We start from the raw sequence: 26,814 nt of genomic DNA, 5'->3' as shown, positions 1-26,814 counted from the left end.
TTCTCTTGCAATTTCTTCTTTGACCCACTTGTTGTTTAAGAGTGTGTTGTTGAGCCTCCACATATTTGTGAATTTTCTGGCACTCCGTCTATTATTGATTTCCAACTTCATTCCTTTATGATCCGAGAAAGTGTTGTGTATGATTTCAATCTTTTTAAATTTGTTAAGACTTGCTTTGTGACCCAGCATATGGTCTATCTTTGAGAATGATCCATGAGCACTTGAGAAAAAGGTGTATCCTGCTATTGTGGGATGTAATGTCCTATAAATGTCTGTTAAGTCTAGCTCATTTATAGTAATATTCAGATTCTCTATTTCTTTATTGATCCTCTGTCTAGATGTTCTGTCCATTGATGAGAGTGGTGAATTGAAGTCTCCAACTATTATGGTATATGTGTCTATTTCCCTTTTCAGTGTTTGCAGTGTATTCCTCACGTACTTTGGGGCATTCTGGTTCGGTGTGTAAATATTTATGATTGTTATGTCTTCTTGTTTAATTGTTCCTTTTATTAATAGATAGTGTCCTTCTTTGTCTCTTTTAACTGTTTTACATTTGAAGTCTAATTTGTTGGACATTAGTATAGCTACTCCTGCTCTTTTCTGGTTGTTATTTGCATGAAATATCTTTTCTCAACCTTTCACTTTCAACCTATGTTTATCTTTGGGTCTAAGATGTGTTTCCTGTAGACAGCATATAGAAGGATCCTGTTTTTTAATCCATTCTGCCAGTCTATGTCTTTTGATTGGGGAATTCAGTCTATTAACATTTAGTGTTATTACTGTTTGGATAATATTTTCCTCTACCATTTTGCCTTTTGTATTATATATATCATATCTGATTTTCCTTCTTTCTACACTCTTCTCTATACTCTCTCTTCTGTCTTTTCATATCTGACTCTAGTGCTTCCTTTAGTATTTCTTGCAGAGCTAGTCTCTTGGACACAAATTCTCTCAGTGACTTTTTGTCTGAGAATGTTTTAATTTCTCCCTCATTTTTGAAGGACAATTTTGCTGGATATAGGAGTCTTGGTTGGCAGTTTTTCTCTTTTAGTAATTTAAATATATCATCCCACTGTCTTCTAGCTTCCATGGTTTCTGCTGAGAAATCTACACATAGTCTTATTGGGTTTCCCTTGTATGTGACAGATTGTTTTTCTCTTGCTGCTTTCAAGATCCTCTCTTTCTCTTTGACCTCTGAAATTCTAACTAGTAAGTGTCTTGGAGAACGCCTATTTGGGTCTATTCTCTTTGGGGTGCGCTGCACTTCTTGGATCTGTAATTCTAGGTCTTTCATAAGAGTTGGGAAATTTTCAGTGATAATTTCTTCCATTAGTTTTTCTCCTCCTTTTCCCTTCTCTTCTCCTTCTGGGACACCCTCAACACGTATATTTATGCGCTTCATATTGTCATTCAGTTCCCTGATCCCCTGTTCAAATTTTTCCATTCCTTTCCCTATAGTTTCTGTTTCTTTTTGGAATTCAGATGTTCCATCCTCCAATTCACTAATTCTAGCTTCTGTCTCTTTAAATCTACCATTGTAGGTATCCATTGTTTTTTCCAGCTTTTCTACTTTGTCCTTCACTCCCATAAGTTCTGTAATTTGTTTTTTCAGTTTTTCTATTTCTTCTTTTTGTTCAGCCCATGTCTTCTTCATGTCCTCCCTCAATTTATCGATTTGGTTTTTGAAGAGGTTTTCCATTTCCGTTCGTATATTCAGCATTAGTTTCTCAGCTCCTGTATCTCATTTGAACTATTGGTTTGTTCCTTTGACTGGGCCATATTTTCAATTTTCTGAGCGTGATCCATTATCTTCTGCTGGTGTCTGGGCATTTAATCAGATTTCCCTGGGTGTAAGACCCCACAGGTTGAAAGATTTTTCTGTGAAATCTCTGGGCTCTGTTTTTCTTATCCTGCCCAGTAGGTGGCACTCGTGGCGCTCATCTGTCTGCGGGTCCCACCAGTAAAAGATGCTGTGGCTCCTTTAACTTTGGAAAACTCTCGCTGTAGCGGGGGGTCGCCAGCCGAAGCGGCTTGGGGGAGTGCCAATCCGAATCTCCCAGCCGACCTGGGGATCCGCCCACGGGGAGGGTCGGCAGCCTCCGCGGCTTGGGGGAGCGCCTGTCCAAATTTCCCAGCCGGCCCGGGGTGCCAAGCATGGTGGGGGGGCGCCAGCCGCCAGGGCTTGGGGAAGTGTCTATCCATCGTTCCCAGCCAGACCGGGAAGCCACGTGTTTGGAAGGGACCCTGGTCGCCGTTCTCCATGGCTTGGGGATCTCCGATCCAATTCTCCCAGCTGGTTCGGGGGGCCCCACGTGGGGGGGGGCACCAGCCACCGCGGCTTGAGGGGACCGCCTGTCCAATTCTCCCAGCCAGCCCGGGAAGGAGGGAGGGAGGGACTCCAGCCACCTGCCGCCCCGGCCTGGGGAAGCCCGTGCCCCTCGGCGATCTCACTGGAGCAGGTTCTCCCAGCCAGTCAGCCATTCCAGAATGGGGTACGCTGTCTTCTTGGTCTCTGTCGTGGCTCCGGGAGCTGTTCTGTATCGTTTCTACTTCTCTAGTAGCTGTTCTGGAGGAGGAACTAAGACCCGCGCGTCTTACTAAGCCACCATCTTCGAAATTTCTGGCTGGGAGCTTTTTGATTGTTCCCATGGAGATGTGACCCATCCAATCATGGATGGTAACTTTTGATTAGATGATTTCCATGGACATGTGTCTCTACCCATTCAAGGTGGTGTTGCTTACTGGAGCCCTTTAAGAGGGAACCATTTTGCAAAGAGCTACAGAGCCTGTGCAGCCAGAGACATTTGAAGATGCAGAATGCCCCGGGGAAGTTTCATGAAACAAGAAGCTTGGAGAAAAAGTTACCAGATGTTGCCATGTTTGCCATGTGCCTTTCCAGTTGAGAGAGAAACTCTGAACCTCATCAGCCTTCCTGAACCAGGGTATCTTTCCCTGGATGCCTTAGTTGGGACATTTCACAGCCTTAGAACTGCAGACTTGCAACTTCATATATCACCCCTTTTAAAAGCTGTTCTGTGTCTGGTATATTGCATTCCAGCAGCTAGCAAACCAGAACAGATGGTATGTTTGTCTCACCACCTTTACGATCTCATTGTGTCTTCTTCAGTTTCATAATTGAGTTCCTCCACCTGGGCAAACTTTTAGAAGCTCAGTTTGTCACAGAGGCTGAGTGATGTCAGAGGATGAATAAGAAAACCATCAGACATAGGTTCTCAACAGTGGCAGCACATCAAAAGCACTTGCGGACCTTTTAAAAGCTATAGTTGCCTGCGCTCGATCTTCAGAGATCCAGATTTAATTAGTCATGACAGCAGGAATCTTGTCTTATTTATATTTGCAGGCATCGGTATTTATTTTTAAAAGTTCCCTAGATAATTCTAATATGCAGTTTTGAGAATCACAGACCTAAAGAGTAGGTGGGAAATAACCGCCCTAGGTCACTGAATCCTGGGTAAACCCAACCTTGCTGTGGAGAAACCCTTGCCACAGGGAGCCTGAGTTATACTGGGGGAGGAACCCTATCCACACTTGGCATGACCCTTGTTCTAGTTTTCTAGCTGCTGGAATGCAAAATACCGGAAACAGAATGACTTTGTAAAAGGGGAATTAAATAAGTTGCAAGTTCACAGTTTATAGGCCATGAAAATGCTCAATTAAAGCAAGTCTATAGAAATGTCCAATCCAATGCCTCCAGGGAAAGATACCTCGGTTCAAGAAGGCTGATGAAGTTCAGGGTTTCTCTCTCAAGTGGAAGGGAACATGGTGAACACAGTTAGAGTTTCTCTCTCCTCTGAATAGGCACATGGTGAACACGGTCAGGGTTTCTCTCTCATCTGGAAGGGCATGTCGCAAACACTGCGTCATCTGCTAGCTTCTCCTGACTTCCTGCTTTATGAAGCTCCCCGGGAGGCCTTTTCCTTCTTCATCTCCAAAGGTTGCTGGCTGGTGGACTCTGCTTCTTGTGACTATGTCGTTCTGCTCTGCTCTCTCTGAATCTCCCGCTTTCTCCAAAATATTTCCTCTTTTATAGGATTCCAGTAAACTAATCAAGACCCACCCAAATGGATGGAGACACGCCTCCACCTAATCCAGTTTAACAACCGCTCTTGATTGAGTCACATCTCCAGGGAGATGATCTAATTACAGATTCAAACATACAATACTGACTAGGGATTAGAAGAAATAGCTGCCTTTATAAATTGGGATTAGGATTTAAACATGGCTTTTCTAGGGTACATATATCATTTAAAACCAGCACAACCCTTATCTTCATTGTCCCATACTTGGCATGCCTTTTGAAAAACGGTGACCCCTCCCCAGGTCTTTAACATGAAATGACACGAAGCCATAAAATGAACTGAAATCAAAACTAAGCACGAAATCATCAGATGAGTTACGAAAGCTCGAGAGTTCCCAGTCCCCTTGTGTTTTAGTCTCCTGAGGCCACCATAACAAATTACCACCCACTAGGGGGCCTTAAAAGAACAGAAATTTATTCTCTCCCTCTTCTCGAGGCCAGAAGTCTGAATGAAATCAAGGTGCTACCTTTAAAGGCTTTTGGGAAGAATCCTTCCCTCCCTCTTCCCAGCTTCTGGTGGTCACCAACAATCCTTGGCGTTCCTTGGCTTGCAGTTTCATCACTCCCATCTCTGCCTCCATTGTCACTTGATCTTCTTGGTGTCTGCCTCTGTGTCTCTCCTTTTATATGGACACCAATAATTGGATTTAGGTGCCATCCTAATCCCGTATGACCTCATGGTAACTAATGACATCTATTTCCAAACAAGGTCACATTTAGAGGTTCCAGGTGGATATGAACTTTGCAGGGGGCGGGAGGGAGGGGACACTATTCAATTCAGTACACCTGGAAAATCTCCAACATGGATGCACACTGTGGCAGCTAGGGGGCTGGGAGGACAGGGCTGAGCCCCATGTCAAATGACTCCAAGAACACCATGCATTTAGAATTCCACGTGAAAGGAAGGGCACTCTTGGAATTTTCCTGTCCTCAGACTCAGGAGCTCTCTGGTGGTGGCCTTTACCCTGGTTCTTCCCCAACCCTCTTCTGGTTTGGACTGTCATCCTGGGCCTCTGTGAATGGTAAAGGGGCTCCTCACCAAAATGCCCCCAGCTGGGGTCTTTTCCTACCCGATGCCTTCTCCAGGAATGTCCCCAATGGTAGATCTTGTCAATACATCTTGATCCTACCAATGCATTGCATTGTCTTGCTGAGCTCCAGCCAGGCTTGGTTCTTAGGTCAGTCACTGCATTGAGTTTCAGAAAGGGTCTCAGTTCCTTCTCAGGAATGTCACCCTTTTTTCTCTTTCTTCATTAGTCAATGTGTCCATAGAGAAGGGGAGTACATATTTTGTTCCCTGAATTTAGTCCTTTCTTGGTGGGAAGTGGAGGTCAAACTGAACAATCTAAGGGCAAAGAAGAAGTAAACTTAAGCAGTACTGCCTATAAGAAATTATCCCAGCACATGGCAGAGAGAAGAGAGCTAAAAAATGTAAATCTCCATTGTTCTTGGAGGATTACAGAATGAGTGTGGTGGTGGTGATGAGTGGTATAATCTAGTGAGTAGCTTTTGCTTTTTATATTTTTAGAGAGAGTGGAGAGAGCAGCCATGTCCTTACGGAAAGAGGAAGATGATTCTTTCTCTAAAGGAAGTTGTTATGAGAATGAAAAAGAAATGGAAATTTAGCCTAAGAAAGTATTCTACAAACACAAAGCCCTCTAAGCAATGTATGGAGTTTTTATTAAGTATTATGAGATATACAAACCAAATGCCATGAGGGGTTGAAGGAGAGAAAGAGATCACATCCTGTTGTAGAAATCAGGAGGAAATAGCTTGACCACCTACTGAGGACGTGATGTTTTAAAAGAGTTGGTTGTAATGGAGCAGGGGTCTTGGTCCTGCCCATCTACAAAGGAGAACAGAGGAAGATTTTGGTGTAAGCACTCTCTGACTGTAAAGCACTATACAACAGCACAGTGATATCAGTGTAGCTATTGTTGCTTGTGGAGATATTATTTTATTATTTGCATTCAACAGGTAGACCTGGCAGGGGAGGACCTCGCAGGCAGGTAGAGTAGGGTTGAAGAGGTTTCAGCTGACTTTCCTGGCTAATTGAGAGTCCCTCTATATAACATTATTTGCTGACACCTGGCCTGTGACAGTGCTGGGGACACAATATTGAATAAGAATATGTCTGTCTGCCTTCGGAGAGCTTGGCCTCAAACATCAGCTCAAGAACTTTGATGTTATGGAGAGCCACTGAAGTTTGTAGAGCAGAGGAGTGACATGGTCTGAGTTGCATTCCAGTTCCTCTTGACAAAATAATTCAGCTTTCAACCAGTTCAATTTACTACCAGGAAATATTTTAGGTGAGCAAATTACTGAGCTTCTCAAACATCAGCCCTCAGAACCTAGAACATTGCACCCTCCAAATAGAATTTTTTTCTTTTTACTTTATGAATCATAAATCACGAAACGGATTGTTTCCTTCTTCGCAATGGCAAGTAGAAAGTGTTTGGGACTTCAAAGCAAGTGTGAACACTCACTTCAGCTTACTTTTCTCATGTTTATTTTTTTTTAAGCCTTCTCTTGCTTTAAAAAAAGATCTTGTTGAATTATATGTAGTTTCGCAAATCGCCTTTAATCTTTTTTTCAGAATAAAGTGGATTATAAATAGATAAATATCTATTTTTATCCCAGTCAACTAACTTCTGGTGAAGATTCTTTGAAATGTCCCCTGGGAAAATTTGCATGCATGAGGCATATTGGAAAAGTGATGTTTCAGTCATTACTTCCTAGTACTACTGTTGGCCTCCCCACTTTTAAATTCAGTAAAAGTCCTCTACAGCGTAACACTTGAATATAATGTGACTCTATCGGTAACTGAATTTTTTGCATTTAAAGTTTGAATTTGTTTTCAAAAGAATTTAAGATGCATACTTAAAACTACAGCTATTGAAATCTTTGTTCCTGTGTGTTTTAAAAATTCTATTTAAGTTTAAATAAAAGAGCTAAGATTTATACCCTATTAGTATATTAGAAGATAAAATCTGTTACCCTGATATTTTTAATATCATAATATAAAAGTGCATTTGAAATGGAATGAAATCTATTCTATTACTAAAAGGTATTTATAAGGATTGAGTGACAATATAGCCCAGAAGAAAGGAAGGTCTAGAAAAGACTATGCATTCCTATATCCAATCTACCTTATCGCTTTGAACACTGAAAGCAAGAAAATCTCTAAGAGTTTGAAAGTATTAAGTACATTTTTCTCCATTAAAAAAAATCCCTTTTTAGACATTGCTTTCAGGCTCAGTTTCCACAACTAAACCATTTTACTTGGCTCCTGTATAAGCTCTTACTCTTTGCCTTTCTCACCTCTCCTCTCATTCAACTTGACTAAGCGATCAAAATTCATCTTTTTTTTTTTGCTTCTGAAAATGTAGAAAAGCCCAGTCTCCAAACGTCGATGACCTTCTACCTGCAAAGAGAGAAAGAGGATATCAGAAAGGAATTCTGAAAGGAGAACCTGGAGATGTTCCAAATAGAGGCGATATTATTAGGAACAAAATGTTTTCTTCAGCGTGACCAGAGGAGGTAAATGGGCACATGGCCGGGATGGACTCGCTATAGGGTCTTACCCAGACTTCTGATGAACAAATAATTGCTGCTACATTACCTGATGTGGATCATAGAAAGAAAATAAAACGCCATCCATTTTACTTTATGATTTGAATAGGGGCTTGATCTTAAATCCAAATAAACCAGCCAATAAATATGCCTGGAAAGTAAATGAGGAGCTGGTGTCCCTGATGCATTTGTGGGGAACACATGGTGCTTCCTGGGAAGGGTGAATTCTTCCCTGTGCCCAGATAATCTGCCTCCAGCCAGAGGTTTACAATGGACCCACCTGTTTTTCAGAAGTAAACCATTTCTCTATTTAGAAAATCTGAACCTTTTCTTATTTCTAGTATGCAAGCATCTCTTCTTTTCTACTTTCTGTGATGTCTCAAAATGTCTCCGAGGGTGATTTATGGTGTCTCCATTCCTTGCGTGTGGTGGGATAACATTTACCCATGTCTAGAGATTTGAAGTCATGCCAAGAGAAAGGACACTCTTTCTCTTCATCTGTCTTCAGCCACAGTTCTCTACTGTTGTGATTTGTCTGACCCCTTCTTGTTCCTATTATGCTTCCACCAGCAAGAAAATAGAAGGCAAGTTGAAATTGAGTATAAAATGTCAGCGCTAGAAAAGCCATTAGATCAAGTCTAGATAAGGAAACCAGCAAGGCACTCAATCCGTCTAGTCCCTAATGGAGAAAAGTGCATTAAGTTATATCAAAGATAATGCTATTAAACACTTGCATCATGCTAACTCCCTTTGCTCTGAGCCTATGCTTATGTGCAGCAGATTTCGGATGATAACTTGACTTTCTGTGTAGATCTTACTGAGATGGATAATATACTGACCAGAGGACTCAAACCCCTAGGGAGAAGTAAATAAATAGGCTCCCTAGTTTATACATTAGAGCTTGTCTTAGATTGCCAGTTGCTATGACAAATAACACACAATGGATTGGCTACAACCACAAACATTTATTGTCTGACAGCTCAGAAGGCTAAAGAAATAAGGTGTGCACAGGCTGTGCTTTCTCCTGGTATCAATAGCATCCTCTTAACGGTGGTCCTCCATCACAGCCAGTCGCTTCCTCTTCTCTGGCTTCTTCTGGTTTTTGGATTTTACTGAGTGCATCCAAATTTCCTCTCCTTACAAGGCCTCCAGTCATACAGATTAAGTAAGGCCCATCCTGATTCAGTTTGGCCACATCTTTCATAATAACACCTTTTAAAAAGCCCTATTTACAAATGGGTTCACAACCACAACTTCAGATTTGAACATTTGTTTTTTGGAGGACAGAATTCAATATCCCACAGTATTGATCTAAGAGAGAGAGAAATTCACTCCCAGCATGCTGCCAAATCAGGATCCTGCAGGGATAGCCCTGGAACGTGGGGCCTCTCCAGTCAGCCAGCCACCCTTCCTCATGGGGTAACTTGACTCTGCTTGTTGCTGGCTGTCCACTAATGCTGGCTCTGGGGAAGGCAGTCCATCTCTTGGTTTGCAAGACTAGATTTCAGCATAGCAACCTCTCAAGAGGAATTTACTGACTACAGTAGTTCTTTTCTTCTCTAGAAGCAAAACCCAAACTCCTTCTACATGTTGACACCTATGAAACACTCCATGGAACAAAGACTGTTGTTTCTTCTTTAGGGAGATCACATGAAGATTGACTTTTACAGTCATACAGTGAAATATGAAGCTGTTTGAAAAACTTCAGATGTCAAGGAATACTACAATAGACCCTTTGCAAGCCTGGTAGGGATTTTTCAAATGATAGTGTCTAGTTCCAGGATTTGATACATGTTCCAAGGATTGACTTCTGGGCCTTTAGAACAACTAGAAAAGAGGACTGAAAGTGCCTAAAAACTCTAACACCCATTTTTAAAACAGGTTTGCAAAATATAATTATTGAAAAATACTATTTTGAACTATATCATGATTAAGGAAGCAGCTGCAACCAAAGTCGCTAGGCAATTTTGAGGTACTCTCCAACTAAAAATCTGTTTAATGGACTTTAAAATGACTTTGTGTCCATATTTTAAAAGTATGGATCTCTATACAGTTTGACAGCTTAAGTACCAGGCTCTAGCCAAATAAAGTCTGAGCGTCTAAGGCAGTGTTTCTTAAATAAGAGCAAATTGGAACTGCCATCTCAAATCACTACCATTTCTTCTGGCAGGACTGGCTTAGCACTCATACTATGCTCTGATGAGAGAGTCACTTCAGGTTTAGAAACAGACATTTATAACACTTGGGCAGAGGCTTTGCGTTTACAAAGATCACCCGGAAAAAACAAACAAACAGAAAAGGATGCCAGAGCTCAGTTCTTTGGCCAGGCTATTTAGAATGGAGACTCTTATGGAGGTGACGTATTCAGCACTTGGATGCATATAAGAATAGAGCATGATTCTAGTTTTCTCTCTACTTCTTTAAGCAAGCCCCAAATAACCAAGGACCCACCCTCTCTGACCTCTAAAGGCGAGATGCTGTTATGTTTCTTTCCTGCTTTGCTTTACTTCTCTTGGTCTCCTGTCATCTGACTTGAGTTCTGCTGCTGGCCTTTTGGAGCTGGTTCTGGAACTTGGTCTCTGTTCTTTTCAACCCTGGCTTTTCCTGAGAGGTCACAATTTGGCCTCTCCCACAGGCCTGCTCTGCAGTTGGCTATCCTAGGTTTTATACTTCTGAAGACATCTGCCAGCACAACCCACATGGCTGGCTGGCTCTTCTCTGTGCCTGTACAAGTATATGTGAGTGAGCGTGTGAGGGGGTTGTATGCACAATTTGAATAATCACTAAAATAGGTGGGGAGAGAGAGGGGAAGAGAGAGCAAGATCTAAATAGAAGCAAAAGAGAAGGGAGATGCTTTTGCCATTTCTTATTGACCAGTCCATGGTTTGATGTATGGTCTTAATTAGGTGTTTATTTCTCTGCCAAGGATTTTATCCTAGCCCTCAGATTTTGCTGCCAACTGGTGCTAAAATGTTCCAGGTGGTGATGGCTAAATAGTTTGACAGACTCCAAAAAGTATAACCTACATTCAGAGATAATACAAGTTAGAATGCTGGATACATAACTAACTAAAGATACCATATTTTAAAAATAAGCAAAACCACTTTAACATAAGAAATGAACATGGTATACCTATTACAACAAATTGTAAAGTAGTAAATTACTTTGAAGTTCTGCGCTACCCTCTACCTGTTAGAAATATGGTCCATATCTGGCCCCCATTTTAGCTGGGGCTTCTGAATGGCCCAGAGTTCTTAGTGTTAATACACCTGAACAACAAATAATTTCTGTCAGTTAATGGTCCCTGCCCAACTGAATTAATTTTGCTGCCTATTCCTTCTAAATTAGCATTGGCTGATCTTGCCTGAGGTTTATTTATACTTCACAGAAACGATTTTTTTTTTTTTTTTTTTACTTGCATGAACTTCATTGGTCTGCCATTTCTTCTCACTCTCAAACTGCCATTATTCTCCATTCTAGGTCGGTCTTCATCGCTTCTGATCTTTCCAAAACCATGTTTTGTCCCTGTTCTGCCACCTCTTGTGTTAGAAGAGATTTTTCTTTGCCAGTGATTGTACATCATCCATCCAGGTTCTCCCCAATCTAACCTTTAAAGGAAGCCTTTTCCATTGTTTCCTAAAGAGAGTAATCTTTTCCTTATTTTAACTTTTGAGTCCCACATGTTGAGAGATTTAAAGAGAACTAACTCCCTAAGGACTGAGAGAGAAGTTCAGTGGTACCCTTCAAATGTGGCAGATTATATTTTCCAAAGATGACCAAATGAATAACTTCACCCCATAGACTCTTCTTTCAATGTGACTTTGACATTCCACCCATAGAGAAGTGGAATCTGTGCTCCCTTCCCTGGGTGGACCTATGACTTTGAAAGAAGGGATAGTAGGTGGCTTTCAAGGTAAGATTATAAAAAGTGATCAAGTTTCTGTCTGGTTCTCTTAGGATGTTCTCCTTCAGTGGCTGGCCACCAAGCCATGGGGAGACCTAAACTAGCTCATGCAGAGACAGCACATAGAGAGGTCACTTGTATATTTTCCAGCTGGCAGACCAGCTGAGATTGCAGGCACAGCTAGAATGAGTGAGACAACTCCAGAGATTCCAGCCCCCCAGCCTTTGAGCCTTCCCAGGTAGCGCCCCAGACATCGCAGAGTAGAAACAAACCACCCCTGTTGTGCCAGTTCAAATCCTGACTCACAGAAACCTGAGAATAATCAAATCGTTGTTTTATGCCACTGAGTTTTGGGGTGGGTTGTCACACAGCAATGGTTACAGAAGTGGTATCCTAGTCAGTGTGCTCCTCACAGGTCATAAACAAGTACCCCGAGATGGGCACAGATCCCAATTACCCTTTGTCTCAAGCTAAGCTGGTTAGCTGTTTGTCTCTCTTTATCAGTAGTTGAGCAGGTTTCATCTTTTTTTTTTTTTTTTTTTTTAAGGACTTATTTCTGGCATCCCAGAAGTCTGGTCATCAATCTCAGAGACTTATTCTCTATTTCTCCCAGCAACTTTCTTGCCAAGCTGACACAGCATAATTAAGCACACTGGGTTGTGTACTTCATTATTATTTTTATTCTTTAACATGTATATATACATTATGTTCTCTTTTTTGCATATAGGATTTAGGTCACAATTCATTAAAGTCAAAAAAACAAATTAAGAATCGATGTATAAAAGCTGTTGCCACAGAGATATTATAAACAAAATTATTTGAGACTGCAAAACCTATGTTTTACTTAATCAATATTCTCCTCTCTTCTAAAGAGGGGAGTCCTTTTCTGAGTAATGATATGGACCCGAGGATATAAATGCAAGAATTAAGAGACAGGGTGAGGTGAAGATTTGGCATGAAAGGCCAAAGAAGAGTTTGAGTTTGAAGGAAGATCCACAATAGAAAATTGAGGAAAGAACAGGGATATTTAAAAGCGATCTATTAAGTTTTAAAATACGATTTTTTAAATATAAGATCCCTTCTCCTTGTTGTAAATGTTCTGAGAAATGATCTTGGTGATGAGTATACACCTATGTGATATTGTGAGCCATTGTTTGCACACCAAGTATAGAATGTTCATATGTTAAGAATGTTCGTGATGTATGTTGATTGATTTTATTAATAAAAACTTTTTTTAAAAAAAGATCTCTTCTCCTGATTGCGTGGAATTTGCAATAGAACATCCATCTCTCATCCATGCATGGAAGAGGTGGGCCTATATCAGTAAGCCTGGAGCAAGAGCTGCAGCTATTCCCAGGAAGCCTGCTATACCCCAGCTAGATTGGCGAAAGGAAAACAAGGCAAAACACTGTTATTAAAGAGCCCTGAGCAGTCTCTGCTCTGCAGTAAGATGCTTTGAGATTCACTGCTCTTTGGCTCTGGAAGATAAAGCCTTGAACTGGCCCATTAGTGACACAAATATAAAACAAGACTTCACCTATTGTTCTTGGGAAGATCTTCAGTATAACCTGGAAGCAAGTATTTCAGTCTAAAAAGCTAAGTGACTGGTATAATATAAATTGCCCTGGTTTTAGCAGCCAGAATGATGCACCTTTTAGACCTTGTTGCTTCTTTGGGAGAAACATTTATTTTCTCCGTGTAGAATGATACTAGATGTTCCATACATAGAAGTAGTTGCTTGTTTCTCTGGAGGCGTATGTGCCCTTTGTGCAGAAATGGGACACTATGAGGGAGAGGATGGCAATGGAGACATGTAAATGAGATTTTCTCTCACTCTGGAATAGTCTCTAAAAAGTCTGGGTTCAGTATGGTGCATGCCAGCCGGATCAGTTGTTCAAGTGCTGTGCACACGGAGCATGTGGTTAACAGCAAGCTCTAGAATTAGACCACCTCTATTTGAATACCCCTCTACTACTTAAACAGGCTGTGTTGTCTTGGGAAAATTAACTCACTTCTCTGTTCTTTAGTTTCCTTACCTTATAATGGGAGGGAGGATGGCTGTTACTCTATAAAGGTGTTGGGAGAATTGAATGGAATATGTAGAGAACTTAGCATAATCCCTACCATGTAGGAAATGTCAATATATTTTAGATATTGTTCTCTTGGTATTAAGGGGAATAATGTAGAAAATTCTGACAATCAGGCCATTAACGGTATGATTGTCCCGTTGGAACCAGAAGGTGAGGTCACACTCCTAGTGAGTAGGGTGGATATTATTCAGAAGGAATGAGAGTCCTACTGGGACTCATCAAAAGATGTGGTGCCCAGGGGAAGATGGTGGGATGGACAAGCCATGTAAGAAATGGGCCAGAAGTGAGTGAGACAGAAATACTTACAGTGAAGGAACTGTTTCCCAAATTTGATTGATCAGGGTTGATTCAAAGTTAAAGTTAGCCAAAAGAGGAACTTACACAAATATGGAAAGCAGAAGGAAAATATAAATGACCTCTGAAGGTCATTATAGCCAGATGTGGTGATGGACAGATACAGTTCCATCAAGTTCCAGCCTGTCTCTGATCTACTCTACTCTGTGAACAGTTTTTTGCCCCAATGCACACCCTGTTATAGTTCTAGACATGGTTTCTTGGCTGAAGGAACACAGTATATCCTCTGGCACTTCCTGTACCACACTTGATGAGGTAAATGCTTTTCCTCAATGCCCATTAGTGAAGACCACCAGAGGCCATTTGCTTTCAGCTGGCAGGGACAGTGAAACACCTCAGGGCTACACTAACTCTCTACACCTCTGTCTTAAGGTAGTCCACAGGGAATTTGATAGCCTCTCCATTCCACGGAACGTCACACTGATCGGCTGCAGTGAACATCTCATGCTAGTTGGAGCTGGTGAGCAGGAAATAGTAGTTACTGTAGATCCTTTGGAACAAGGCTTGTGTGACAGAGGGTGGGAAATAAATTGCACAATTCAGGCACCAGGTGAAATTTTTCAGGGTCCAATGCAACTGGACTATGTTGAAATATCTTTTTATCACCAACAAAGTTGTACAACTCTTTGTTAGCGTCTTTGGATTTTGGAGGCAGCATTTACCTTCCTTGGGTGCGTTACTCCTATCTAATTATAAGTAATCTGAAAGGCTGATAGTTCTAAGAAGGGCCCTGAACAATAGAAGGCTCTGAAACAGGTCCAGGTTGCCATGCAAGCTTCTTGGCCACGGGGTTATCTGACCTACCAGATCCAGTGGCTCTTGGAGTGTCTTCACTCCAAGATAGAGATGCTTTATGGAGCATTTGTCAAGCCCTTGTAGGTAAAACATAGGGGGACTTTAGAACAAAATCATGTCATCCTCTGCAGATAATTATTCTTCTTCTGGGAAACAGATTCTGGCTTGCTATTGGGAACTAGACGAGATTAAGCACTTGGCCATGTGCTTGTGAACTGCCCATCACACAAAGTAGGTGATGTCTGACCTAACAAGCTACAATGTCAGATGTACACAGCAGCATGTTATCAACAAATGATAGCAGTATACATGAGATTAGACTCAAGAAGTTCCTGAAAACATAAATAAATTGTGCCAGAAAATGCCTTAAATTCTTATGAACCCCACTCCTGCTACCTTGCCTCTCTTCTCTTAACCAGAACTTATGGTCTCATGGGTGTTTCTGATGACCATTTGACTTAGGAAGAAAAAAATGGACCAGGTTTACTATTATTTCTACAAAAAATATTGGCACAAGCTGAAATTGTATGCTTTGAGCACTATAGCCACAGTCAGATAGCCATGAAGGACAGAATTGAAGGGAAATCTCTTCCTGGTGGACAAAACTACAAGCAGTGCACTTGGTTGGTTGTTTTGCCTGGAAGGAAAGGTGAAAAAAGGAATAGCTGTACATTAGTTAATGGGCAGTGCCTAATGATCTGGTTGATGGTCAGTTACTTGAAAGGAAGATGATTGGATAATTAGAAACAATGAGGGCTGGGGAAGAGATATGAGGATATACCTCTCTGAATGGGCACAGAATGTGACAATATTGTATCCGTGTGAATGACCACTAAAGAGAAACTTTACCAGAGAAGGATCTTAATGACCAGATAGACAAGATAACCTATTCTGTGCATAACAGCCTCTTTCCCTAGTCATTCCATCCTTGTTCATTGTAGCCAGTAACTGGTTAAGGTGAATAAAAGGTGCATATGGTTGCACAAGTGGATATTTTCGGTGTGTTGGACCTAGAGGCAATGCTGTTCATTCTCTAAATATTTATTAAGCTCCTACCATGCCCCTAGGAACCATGCCTGCAGGAGACACTTCCACAGCATTGATTTGCCATGTACTTTTCTGGGCCCAGCACCATGTGATATGTTGGTGAGACAAGGATGAAAAAGTCACGGTCCCTAATCTTAGGGGCTCTCAACTCTCTTTAGTCACTTCGCTTGTTGAACAATGTCTCAGATAGTCCCACCTACTGCTGAGCTTCTTCCATAAAGAGTAGAACAGTGAAGTTCCTTCCATGGGCTATTATTTTTAGGGCACAAATTTAGTCTAGAGGAAAAGAAAAAGTCCTCATTTCAAACCCAATTTAGAAACACATGTACACTGCTGTCTAGATGCAAGGATTCTTTTCTGGTGACACATAGGGACCACCTCCTTGAGACCTGAACTAAATTGCAAGCAATCTCAATAATGAATTCAGTCAGCCTGGTGTTCAGCCCATTCCCAGAACCTCTGGCTTAATTATGAGAAGAAAACTTATTTATTCTGGGACATTGCCACTTTCAGATAAATTCCTGGAAGCCATCAGAAAAACAAAGGGAAGATCTTTCTCAGTGTCTTTTCTCTGGATTTCTGAGAAAGAAGTGCCTCATGTTAGGCCTGTAAAGCTGGTTTTAATTTCAGTCTATGGATTTATCCCTTATTTAATGTTCTTTGAACCTAGGGCTCCTCTCTATCTAGGTCTCCTGTGGGAGAGTAAGGCAAGCTTTCTTGTGTCTTCCTCAATATCATCATTCTCTGAGCACATTCCTCATGCTACTACTAACAAAAGAATAAAGCTAATAATATTTATTATTTTACAAACCTCTTTTGATGTGTTTCAGTTCATTTAATTCTAATAGCAACCCTGAGAATCAGAGCAATGAGAAATTTGTGGCTCAGAGAAAAGGAACTTCTCCAAGATCACACAGCTATTAGGGGACAGACTCACAAAGAACACACAGCTATTAGGGGACAGACTCACAAAGAACCCGGATTCTAACTCCTCTTCACTTTCCACTGCCTGTTCCTAAATCTATTCCGTAGCCAAAATGATTTCAAGCCTGGACCCATTTCGATGTGATTCTGATATCTGAATAAAGTTATGTTGATATTGGTCACCAGACAGCCCTGATGTCTCTCCTGGGGACTAGCTTGTTTGTGGGGACCCCAGAGGTCCCCCATAAGCCAGGGACCCAAGTGAATGTAAGAGGAGTTTTCCTGAGGTAGTGGTTCTCCACCTTGGCTGCACACTGAAAACACCCAGGGAGTTCAAAAACTACTCATGTCTGGGTCCCACGCCCGAGGTCTGAGAAATTGGTCTTGGGTGCAGCCTGGCCATTGAAAAAGTTAAAAAGTTCCCCCAGATGATACTAATATGCAGCCAAGATTGAGAACCACTTGCTCCAAGGGCTTCCCAGGTTTCCTTTTTCCTCCTTCTCTCTCTTTTTAGAATGCTTATTATATAAATCATTTATCTTCAGTGCATTCAATTTCTAGGGCTACCATAACAAAACACCACAAACTGGGTGGCTTTACACAACAGAAATGTATTCTCTTATAATTCTAGAGGGTACAAGTCTTAAATCAAGATACAGGCAGAACTATGCTCTCTCTGAAGGTACTAAGAGAAAATCCTTCCTTGCCTCTTGCTAGCTTTTGGCATTTGCTGACAACCCTTAGCTTTCCTCAGCTTGCAGGCACATCACTCCACTCTCTGCCTCTGTTGTCACATGACATTCTCCCTGTGTGTCTGTGTCCAACTTCCCCCGTCTTAGAAGGACACAAGTCATTGGATTAGGGCCCATCCTAAATGAGGATGACTGCATCTTAATTTATTACATTTGCAAAGCTCTGATTTTCAAATTATGCCACATTCACAGGTACTGGGGGTTAGGAATTCAACAAATCATTTCGGGGAACATAATTCATCCCATAATAGTCAGTGAATAGACCCCAAAAATACAGATAGATTTTTGGAGATTAACCACAATCATTCCTTTCAGAAATAAATACTGATAATTTTCTGTATAACTTTCCAGACTTTCTTTTCTGTGTGTATATATATGAAGAAATAAACCTATTCTATTTTCTAAAACTTTTTTACTGTACAACAAATACACAAAGCAAAACCTACACTATTTTTAATAAAAAACAAAATACATACTGCTGAGTAACATGCTTCCTATCTTTTCCATTTTCCCATATTCATAAATCAAATCAATACAATTTGCAAAGATGTGGCAGCATTCCATTGTTCGGATGTACCTCATTTAGTCTTTAATAACAGATGGGAGTTTTCTTTTTATCTCCATACCACTTCCTTTCAGACAATGAAACACTTGAAATCCTGGAACCTAGTAAGGATGACCCAGATTTGTTGTTTCTCTTGGCTTCTGAACCAACCCCAATTTAACTGGGAAGAACCGTAATTAAGCAATATATGCCAATGTGGGAAAAGTCTCTTTTGAGGGAAGTTTGGAAACTATTCTTAACACCCAAGCCTCAGTATTCTTAAGGAATGAAACTCTGGGCTCTATGACCCTCAGAGTTTCTCCATATCTTCCACCGTTTGGATCTTTTCTCACATTGTTAAAGCCTAGTCAACTACCTGGGAATTTTGTTTAGGGAGTCAGTGAAATATTTAAGACCAGCGGCAGCAGCAACAGGAACAACTAACATTTGCATAGCACTTAAATGAGGATAACTTTAACATAAAAATAATAAGAACTAATTATCATTTAAGTATTTCTATCAAGTATCAGCATGCGAGACGTTGAACTAGACACTTAATACAGCCCTCCATTTGATTTCTCTGATAAACACTATACAATGGCACTTATTATGCCCATTTTACAGATGACACAGTTGAAACTCAATGAATTGCCTGAGTGCAGTGTTAAAACTGGAGTATAAATGTGAATTGAGTCTTGATTTTACTCAGCATTGTACAGTGCTTGCACTGAGCACAGTGTCTTGCACTGAACCTCGCTAAGAGTAAGTACTCAAAACCTAGTTGATAGCTGAAAGAACAAATAAATCACGTTTCATTAATCCATACTGCCTCTGGCTGATACAGAGACGGTCTCCTCAGGGGAGAGGGGCTTTTTGGTCCTTCCTTCTCCAGCAATGACTGCTTACATAGTAGCAACTTAGTGGCTCATGGAAATGAGCCTGCATTCTTTGCATTCTCTAGGGCAGTGGATCTCAAAATGTGGTCCCTGGACCAATAGCGCTGGTATAATTTGTGAGCTTGTTGGAAATGCAAATTCATAGGCCCCACTCCAAACTACTTGTTTCAGTTTGCTAAAGCTGCCAGAATGCAATATTTGTTGTTATAAGTTTACAGTTCTAAGGCCATAAAAATGTCCAAACTAAGGCATCCAGAGACAGATACCTTGACTCAAGAAAGATTGATGGTGTTCAGAATACCTCTTTCAGCTGGGAAGGCACATGACTGGCATCTGCTGGTCCTTTGGTCTCTGATTTCAAACAGTTTCCCTGGGGGTGTTTTCTTTTTGAATCTCCAAATGTCTCTGTCTGTGTCAGCTCTGAGCTTTTCAACAATGGTTCCCTCTTAAAGGACTCCAGGAACCAGATTAAGACCCACCTTAAATGGGCAGAGCCACATCTCCATGGAAACCACTTAATCGAAAGGTCCCACCCACAATTGGACGGGTCATATCTCCATGTAAACAAACTAATCAAAGGGTCCCATCCTAAACAATAGGTCTGCCCCCTACAAGGGGGACTGGTTTAGGATGAAGAACATGGCTTTTTGGGGGTACATCACAGCCTCAAACCAGCACAATACTGAATCAGAATGTCTGGGCATGGGTTTCAGAAAACTGCGTTTTAAAAATATTTCCAGATGATTCTGATGCACTTTAAAGTTAGAAAGCCAGGGCTGTAAGTGAGGAATGAACAAATGCCTTCATGTCCTGAGAATCACAATAGTAATATAGCTTGGAGGACTGGGTAGATGGAGGAGTCATTTACTGAGATTGGGAAGACCGGAGGATGAGCAAGTTTAAAAGGAGATCATGAATTTGGGTCTGACATGTTGAGTTTGAAGGACCTGTGGGATAACTAGGTAAAGCTGTCTGGAGGCATATGGAGCTTCCATATCTAGAACTCAGTGGAGAAGACTGAGTTGACGAGATGGATTTGGGAGAGGTCATTAAAGCAGTGGATAACATTTCCCAGGACAGCGGAAAGTAGTAGCGTAGAGAAGGGCCACTGACCTAATACTAGTAATACCATTATTTAAGGAGGTGAGTATGGGGATATAGGGGGTGCTTGGTGAAAGAAGAATCTGAAGACAGTTGTTCTTCTTTGTGAGGGGCTTGTATTGGAATATTTGTCTCATCTTCCCCTCTGGATTATAAGCTTCTTACAGGCAGGGATTGTGTAAACTTTAATAAGTCTCTCAAACAAAAGTACCTTGAATAATCAGTGAATTCCTACCAGGATTCTGCTCTGCAGAAATCTAATGTGATCAAAGCCACCAACAAGATGTTTCCCCCCAAATCACTTATATAAATCCCCCATGAGCCATATGGATGATCAAAAATAAGTGAATAAATAAAGGGCATCATGTGTAATCCACTGATATCCATGCTAATCACATTAGTCAGAGTGAATTAATTATACCTGAAATAGATGCAACGTTAAATCCCTTAGAAAATCCATTCATTAAACTCATATTGGAATGCACAGTCAACAACCCCCATGTTTAGAAACTATCAGCATGATTTGTGGCAACTTCTGATTTACTAACGAAACTGCTTAAAACATTTTTCAAGGCAATTACAATTACTGTCTGGCATTTGATGGAAAGAAATCTCGTCAGCATTGTCCCCCGTGTGTCAACTGTCACAATTTTCTAAAAATTTTGAGGCAAAAAATAGGCAGTCTCTACTATTTGCTAGCCTCGATTAGGGTTAATTCAATGTGTGTCTGCAAATAATAGTGTTTAATGTAATCTCTCTAATTACAGATAAAACGCATTTCAGTCATGCTCATCACTGACAGTATTTTGGGATAAGTTAAACTGACAGCTGCTTTCTAAAGGAAAGGAAAAAACAAACTTTCCTTGGGGGTGTGTCGATTTTTTCTCGTCTTTTCTTCTCACATTGATGTTCAGAAAAATATGAGACTAGACACTTGGGTTCTAGATACCAACTTGGGAAATCTTGGGGATTTGACATGTTTTCCACCCCCCACTCCCTTGAATGACTATCTGACTTGAATTCACTCAACAAGCATTTTATAAGGGTTTCCAGGGAATCAGGCATTGTACCAAGGAGAGCTAGAAAGCACGACCCTACCAAAGTTGTCCCCAACTGGCCCCATGAGCAAAGTCCAGTTTCTTATCTACTGGGCATGACGCTTATGGTACTCTATGTTCAGCCCCTTAAGAGTGAAACTATGAAGTCTCAATGTTTACTGCAGGGCCAGTGTATGTTTTCCCTCAACCAAAGCTGACAGGACCACAGACAACCCAAGGACACTGTGATGCTTAGTCTGATGGGTCAACTTGCCCAGGCGATAGTACTCAGTTATCTAATCAAGTACCAGTCTAAATGTTGCTATGAAGGTATTTTTGTAGGTGGGGATAACATCGACAACAAATTGACTTTAAGTAAAGGAGATGACCCTTAAAAATGTGGGTGGGCTGCATCCAATCAGTTTATAGCTTTAAGAGCAAAATCTGAGATTCCCCAGGAAGAAGGTCACAGCATCCAATCCTGTCTGAGTTTCCAGCCTGCAGACTTGCTCTACAAATTTGTACTTAAGACTGCGACATCAACTTTTGCCTGAGTTTTCAGCCTGCCAGGCTGCCCTATTATCTTCAGACTTGTGAGTCCCCACATGTGAACAAATTTCTTAAAATATATCTTAAAATAATCTTTATACATGTGTGTGCAGACACACATATACATTCACACATAAATTTTTGGTTTCTGTTTCTCTGGCGAACCCTGACAATAGTCACTGAATCCAGAGACTGGCCAAGGCCCTACTTTGTGGCTTGGCATAAAAAGTTGAACTAAAGCAATCAGGTTCTCTCTCTTAGGAATATGAATTGGAAAATATTGAGTGAGATATTTTCATAAAGATGAAACTAGAAGGTAATAGGAGAGAAATCATTAGATAAAATTAAGACTTGAGGAGACAGGCAGCAACAAGTCTATGAGGTTATGAGAAAACACAAACACAGGGCCTGACTCAAAGCTGAATGAATAAGTGAACAAATAATTGTGATGTAAGACATCCTTGGCCTTTGTAGCAGCCTCAAAACACTATTAATCTATACTGAGTCACTATCCTTGATACTCCTGTGCCGGTTTTAAAGGATGTATGTACCCTAGAGAAACCATGTTTTAATCATAATTCCATTTTGTAAAGTTAGCCATTTCTTCTAATCCCTATTCAGTACTGGATGTTGGAAACTTTCATTAGATTATCTCCATGGAGATGTGACTCATTCAGAGTGGGTTTTAAACTGGATTTGGTGGAGATGTGTCTCCACCCATTCATTCTAGGTGGGTGTTGATTACTTTACTAGAGTCCTGTAAAAGAGGAAACATTTGGGGGAAAGCAGGAGATTGAAAGAACAACAAAAGAGAAAGCCATGAGGTTCAGAGAGAGCAGAGAAGGGTGAAAGAATGCCACAGAACCACAAAGCAGAGAATCCACCAGCTGGCAACTTTTGGAGATAAAGAAGAAAAACACTTCCCAGGGAGCTGGAGAGGAAGCTAACAGATGACACCGCGTTCACCTTTCCAGATGAGAGAGAAATCCTGACTGTGTTTGCCATATGCCCTTCCACTTGAGAGAGAAACCCTGAACTTCATCTTTAACCAAGGCCTTCTTTAACCAAGGTGTCTTTCCCTGGATGCCTTAGATTAGACATTTCTATAGACTTTTTTTAATTGGTATGTTTTCTTGGCCCTGGAACTGTAAACTAGCAGCTTATTAAATTTCCCTTTTTAAAAGCCATTCAGTTTACTGGTATATTGCATTCTGACAGCCAGCAATCTAAAACAACTCCTGATTCTCTTTTCACTTATGCTTTTGTAATGGGTTGAATTATGTCCCTCAAAAAGATATATTGCAGGGTGACATCACCAAGATGGCAGAGTCAGATGTGCCAGGGTTCCACCCCCACACAGAAATTTTAAACAACAAGCGAAAACCAGCAGAGATATCTTTTTTAGAGATTCTGGAAATAGAAGGGTTTCAATAATGGAGTAAGTGCTGAAACAAGGAAAATGGCAACTTAAATATGGTAGGAAAACCTTGTGGCACCATTGATGGCCCTTCCTTCACCCCTACCCAACTTACGGCACAGCTAGCCCATGCTCCACATGGGGTCCCTGGTCCCCAATACAGAGGGAGCAGAGTAACATTTATGTACATACTAGAGAGCCACTCTCTCTATGTCTGTCTTTCTGTTAGCTGCTAGAATTCAAGGAAATCTCAGTCATAACACTAGCTGGATATCTCAGTGACTAAATTATAGAGATACCATATTAAATATTAAAATATCCAGTGAGGGTAGTGCAATGGTGGCTCAGTGGCAGAATTCTTGCCTGCCATGCTAGAGACCCGGGTTCAATTCCTGGAGCCTGTCCATGCCACACATACTCAAAAAAGTATATACAATGAGCAACGAAAAATTATAAGACATATAAGAAACAAATATTAAAAATCATCAACTAGGAAGACCAAACTTTGGACATACCAGATATGCCAGTTTGAATCTATTGTGTACCTAGAAAGGCCATGTTCTTTAATCCTCATTCAATATTGCTGGGTGGGATCTCTTTGATTGTTTCCATGGAGATGTGTCTCTACCCATTCAAGGTGAGGTTCCTTATCGGAATCCTTTAAGAGGGAACTATATTTTTGAAAAGCTTTAGTGCTGATAGAGCCCATACAGCCACCTTTGGAGATGCAGAAGGAAAACAGCCCAGGGAAGCCTTGTGAAATGAGAACAGAAAGCTAGCAGATGTTGCCATGTGTTTTTCCAATTGATAGAGGAGTTCTGGACCCATCAGCCTTTTCTGAATCAAGATATCTTTCCTTGGATGCCTTAGTTTGGACATTTTCATGACCCTAGAACTGTAAACTTGCAACTTAATAAATTCCTTTCTAAAAGACATTCCATTTCTGGTACATTGCCTTCCAGCAACTTTTATAAACTAAAACACCAGATGAAGACTTTAAAACAAATTGTCTTAAATATTCTCAAACGGCTAAAGGAAAACATGGATAAAGAACTCAAGGATATCAAGAAAATGATAGATGAACAAAAAGATAATTTCAATACAGAGAAATCATAAAAAGGAAGGAAACATATAATGGCACTAAAGACAACGGTAACTGAAATTAAAAAATCCCTATCAGGCAAAAAATATACCTATTGCAAGTGATGGAATATAGTTAACAGTATCTTAATATTCTTTCATGAAATGTACCACGCCAATCCAAGGGGTCAGTAATGGAGGGGAGGAATGATAAGGGTTATGGGATGTTTTGGGCTTTCTTTATTATTTTATATTATTTGGAGTAATGGAAATTGATTATGGTGATGAATTCACAACTGTGTGATGATATTGTGAGCACTGATTGCACAGTGTGTGAATATAGCTCAATAGAATTACATTAAAAACAAACCCACACATAAAAATTCCCTATCAGAATTTAACAGACGATTGGAGCTGGCAGAAGAAGAAATGAGTGAACTTGAAGATGTCTTGTCTTTTTGTAAATTTAAATTATTGTTTGAGAGCATAAAGAAGAAAAAATGAAGAAAAGTGAGCAGAGCATGAGGAACCTGTGGGACACCATCAAAGCATACTAATATACACTTTATGGTTAGCCCCAGAAGAAGAGAAAGAGAAAGGGACAGAAAGAATATTTAAAAAAATAATGATGAGAACTTTCCAAATTAACAAAATATATGAATATACACATCCAAGAAATTCAATGAATTCCAAATGGCATAAATTCAAAGATACTTACACTGAGACACATTAAAATTAAACTATCAAATGTCAAAGACAAAGAGAGAATTCTAAAGCCATAAGATAGACTCAATGTAATAAAAATGTGGGCCATTACCAAATGTGAAACCATAGAGGCCAGAAGGCAATGGGGTAACATATTTAAACCTCTGAAAGGAAAAAATGCCAACCAAGATTTCTATATCCAACAAAACTGTCTTTCAAAAATGAGGGAGAGATTAAGATATTTCCAGAAAAACAAAAGCTGAGGTAGCGCATCACCACCAGACTGGTCCTATAAGCAATGCTAAAAAGAGTTCTTCAGCTTGAAAAGAAAGGACAATAGACAATAGGTCAAAGCAGCATGAAGAAATAAATCTCTCCAGTGAGGGTAACAACATGAGTTAATATGAAGTCAGTACTATTGTATTTTTGGCTTTTAACTCCACTTTTTGCTTCCTACAAGGCAAATGCATAAAAGTCATGATAAATTGATGGTCTTGGACACTAAGTATTTAAAGGTGTAATTTGTGATAAGAATAATACAGATATGGAGGGTTAAAGGAACATACTTTCATTATACTATTGAAATTAAGTTGGAATTAAATCATATGAGATTGTTATATATTTAGGATATTAAATTTAAGCCCCATAGTAACCACAAAGAAAATTCTGAAAAATGTACACAGAAGGAAATAGAGATTCATTACAAAAGATCAACTAAATACAAAAGAAAGCAATAAAGAAAAATTCAAGGACAGTAAATGTACAAGACTTACAAAAACCAAAAAGCAAAATGGTGGAAGTACTACATTATCTGCAGTTACTTTAACTGTAAATGGGTTAAATTCTTCCATCAAAAGGAAGAGATTGGCAGAATGAATAAAAAGTCATGAACCAACTATGTGCTGTTTATATCATAGTTACATTAAAATCAAAGACACAAGTAAAATGCAAGAGAAAAATGTAAAAACAAATATTCCATGAAAATTATAACTAAAAGAGAGCAGAGGTGGCTATACTAATATCAGACAAAATTGACCTAAGTCAGAACTACTAAAGGGGAAAAGACAGACATTCTATATTGAAAGAGGGGTCAATTCATCAAGAAGACATCATAATTATAAACATATATGCTTTTAGGTCCCAAGATTCTAAAACAAATATACAGTAGGTTGGCTTAAACAGTGGGAATTTATTGGTTAGTTATTTGGATGCTAGGGAAAGTCCATAATCAGGGCATCAATAAGTCAGTACTTTCTCCCTGAAGAATGGTATCTGGGGCTGGCTGTTGGCAATCCTTGGCAGCAAAAAGTCCTTGACTTTTCTGTTACATGGCAATGTATATGGTGGTAGCTTCTCCTTTCTCTTCTGGATTTTGTTGGCTTCCAGCTCCCTGCTCTTCCTGTGCCTTTTTCCTTCCATGTCCAATTTTCTTTGCTTTTAAGGACTTCAGCCATATTGGGTTAAGGCTCACCCTCATTCAGTTTGGGCACACCCCAACCAATAACACCTTCAAAGTTCCTATTTACTAATGAGTTCACACCCACAGGACCACAGCTTAGGAAGTGAACATACTTTGGTGGGGGACATGATTCAATGTCCAATATTCTCCTAATAATAGAGCTCTAAAATATAGGAAGCAAATATCAACAGATTTGAAGAGAAAAATAGATGGTTTTACACCAATAGTAGGACACTTCAACATGCCACTTTCAAATAATGGATAGAGCATCTAGACAGATGATCAATAAGGAAATAGAGAACTTGGACAATGTTATAAACCAACTAGACCTAACAGACATTGGTGGAACACTTCATCTAAAACCAGCCAAATATACATCTTCTCAAGTGCTAGATTGATTAGGAAAGATTATGTTAGGTTAACAAACAAGTCTCAGTAAACTCTAAAAAGGCTCAATAAATTCAAATGTAAAAAAACAATTTAAAAAA

The 26,814-nt window shown here is 40.2% G+C and overlaps 1 long non-coding RNA gene across 1 annotated transcript; it reads right to left on the bottom strand.

Annotated features, from left to right (window-relative positions):
* Positions 1 to 5,775: 5,775 nt before the first annotated feature.
* Positions 5,776 to 23,672, bottom strand: LOC143659144 (uncharacterized). The gene is made up of 3 exons (XR_013163436.1): positions 23,598 to 23,672; positions 7,421 to 7,523; positions 5,776 to 5,945 (listed from the first exon to the last, which is right to left on the bottom strand). It is a non-coding gene; the product is annotated as an uncharacterized LOC143659144 (long non-coding RNA).
* Positions 23,673 to 26,814: the final 3,142 nt, after the last annotated feature.

This window comes from Tamandua tetradactyla, chromosome 2, assembly GCF_023851605.1.
Source record: "Tamandua tetradactyla isolate mTamTet1 chromosome 2, mTamTet1.pri, whole genome shotgun sequence".
In the NCBI taxonomy this organism is placed as follows: domain Eukaryota; kingdom Metazoa; phylum Chordata; class Mammalia; order Pilosa; family Myrmecophagidae; genus Tamandua; species Tamandua tetradactyla.
This window is presented reverse-complemented; position numbering and strand designations above follow the sequence as displayed.